At 39.5% G+C, this 2526-nt stretch overlaps 1 protein-coding gene across 1 annotated transcript in view; it reads left to right on the top strand.

Annotated features, from left to right (window-relative positions):
• LOC311033760 (hepatitis A virus cellular receptor 1 homolog) overlaps positions 1 to 2526 on the top strand; it is a 487428-nt gene that overhangs the window by 262955 nt on the left and 221947 nt on the right. The window lies entirely within an intron of this gene.

The following is a 2526-nucleotide window of genomic DNA, read 5'->3' as shown; positions in this document are numbered from 1 at the left end:
AACAATCAAACGCACTCATCGTAGACTCACCACTGCAGAGACACAACTGAGCGACGTACGGGAAACAGCGACCCCCAGTGAAAGTACCGCGTACTGTCTGTGCATAGAATGTAGCAGCAGCGGAGCATTATCACCAGTGGTGTAAAGTAACTAAGTACATTTACTCAAGTACTGTTGTACTTAAGTACAATTTTGAGGTATTTTTACTTTTTAATTATTTCTACATTGCAGTATTGATACTTTTACTTAAGTAAAACATTTGAGTACTTTTTCCTCCACTGATTATCACCCAATTATGAATATATTTTCAACAAGAACACAGGGTCATCTAACATTCAATATTTGTATCATTACATCCCACAAACAGGTAGCCTATACGAGAGTAAAAATAAAACATGTTATTAGAATAGCAAGAGAAAAAGTTAACAATTGTTGTAAAAGCAAATAACTAAAATATAATCCAATGAATGGCACACTGTGAGGTAGCACTGGCTGTGATATTACATAGGTTTCAGGTATTCCAAATAATACATGAAATGTGTATGTAATATCACAGCCATTCTAGGGTGTTGTGAATGGGTCCTACATAAAGTAGAATATGTTTGTATGTATGCATGTTGGCTATGTATGTACCCTATGTACAGTATGTATGTATGTATGTCATACCTGCCAACTCTCCTGTTTTCACCAGGAGACTCCTGTTATTTGACCATTTCTCCTGGACAACTCCTGTTCTTCCATTTCTCCTATTTTGGGGGATTCCTCACTGATATAAAGCCACGGCCATTCATGTTAATTTACTAGTACTCTACGGTGGGGGTACGCCACTGATAGCATCAGAATTTTTAACCACTTAGCTTTGGCTATTCAAAAATAGCAGATCTACTATGAGCTTGTAGATCTGCTATTTTTGAAAAATCTTGAAAATGTGTGCATATCTTTGAAATATATATACATTTTTAAAGCAAATTTTTTTTTTTTTTTAACTCAAATCTTTGCTTCTGGGGGTCCCTGGCACAAAACATTTTCAGATGGGGGTCCGTGGCCAAATGTATATCAATTTAGCCCCACTGGAATACAGTGACTGATATGAATTAATAATATATTGGACAATACGTAAAATGACCTTGTGATGTCAGTGACATTTTATTACAAATGAAAATAGAAATAAGAAACAGTGCAGTAACAATACGTTTTCGTATAGCAGCAATTTTGCATGTACAATATAAATATTAATATATTGTCTGTCGGGCGGAAACGTCAATATGGCCAAAACTGTTACTTTTCAGCATAAACATTCTAAAATAGCAAAAACAGCAGATCGACAAAAAAAAACAAGACTCGCGCAACATAATTTGGCAAGACACACCATCTCCGGTTTACTTCCCGTATCTGCACAGTCTCGCGTAGCTATCTGCATGAAGTGGGCGGACGCCAACCTGCTTCCGGTCTCCTAAAAAGGCACCCGCCCACTTCACGCAGATAGCTACGCGAGACGCGAGACTATGCAGATACGGGAAGTAAACCGGAGATGGTGTGTCTTGCCGATTTTGTTGCGCGAGTGTTGTTGTTTTTTTCAGGACTTTCAAAAAGCGTTAAGCATTGGTTCTCAAAGTGGGGTCCGGGAACACCCAGGGGTCATTGGGGGGGTTCCAGGGGGTCCCCAGCAAAATGTTATTATTGAATATGGCTCAATTATTGCTACTTTTAACTTTTTAATGGATCCTATGTAAGTAAAGCGTGATAAAAGTGTCAAACTCCCAAAATCCACCGGAATACTGGCGTGGTCAGCTGGCGTGGTCGCCCCCCCCCCCCCCCCCCCTGGGAAAAAATCTCCTGTTATCGGACGGTCTGAGGTTGGCAGGTATGATGTATGTATGCATGTATGAAGAATCAAAGTTCACTACCACTCACTACCACTCATACAGGTACAAGAATTAAAATGCAATTGTGTGTGTGTGTGTGTGTGTGTGTGTGTGTGTGTGTGTGTGTGTGTGTGTGTGTGTGTGTGTGTGTGTGTGTGTGTGTGTGTGTGTGTGTGTGTGTGTGTGTGTGTGTGTGTGTGTGTGTGTGTGTGTGTACACGCTTGGGAATGAATAGATCTCAGAATTATTTTAAAGTAATCATTATCGTTATTTCTCGTGGTGGTCAAAATAACCCACCCAGGCAGCTCTGAGTGCTGGAGCACAATGCTTGTGAACCTTTCCACTAGGTGGTGCAAGACCACCAGAAAACGTCCCTCTTATCAAGACAAGAGTGAATACCCATGCTCAACCACAATGTCCTACAATATAATTGTGCCATATATTGTAAGTATAAATACAATGAGTAATATACCATGATAAACCTAATGGCCTTCTACCTCTGAGCTATGAGTGACAATGTCCAGGCTCCAAGTCATTTCCATTAACATGTATTACCATTTTGTCTATTTCTGTAGATCTGGGACAGAATATTATTTTCACATCATGATGTTTATGGCCGTATATATCTGTATTTAGAGTGTTAATGTTTTTACGCACTAAT

Source organism: Gymnoscopelus microlampas (genome assembly GCF_963454915.1).
Source record: "Gymnoscopelus microlampas genome assembly, chromosome: 18".
Classification (NCBI taxonomy): Eukaryota; Metazoa; Chordata; class Actinopteri; order Myctophiformes; family Myctophidae; genus Gymnoscopelus; species Gymnoscopelus microlampas.
The sequence above is the reverse complement of the archived record's forward strand: the minus strand, read 5'-3'. Positions and strand labels throughout refer to the sequence as shown.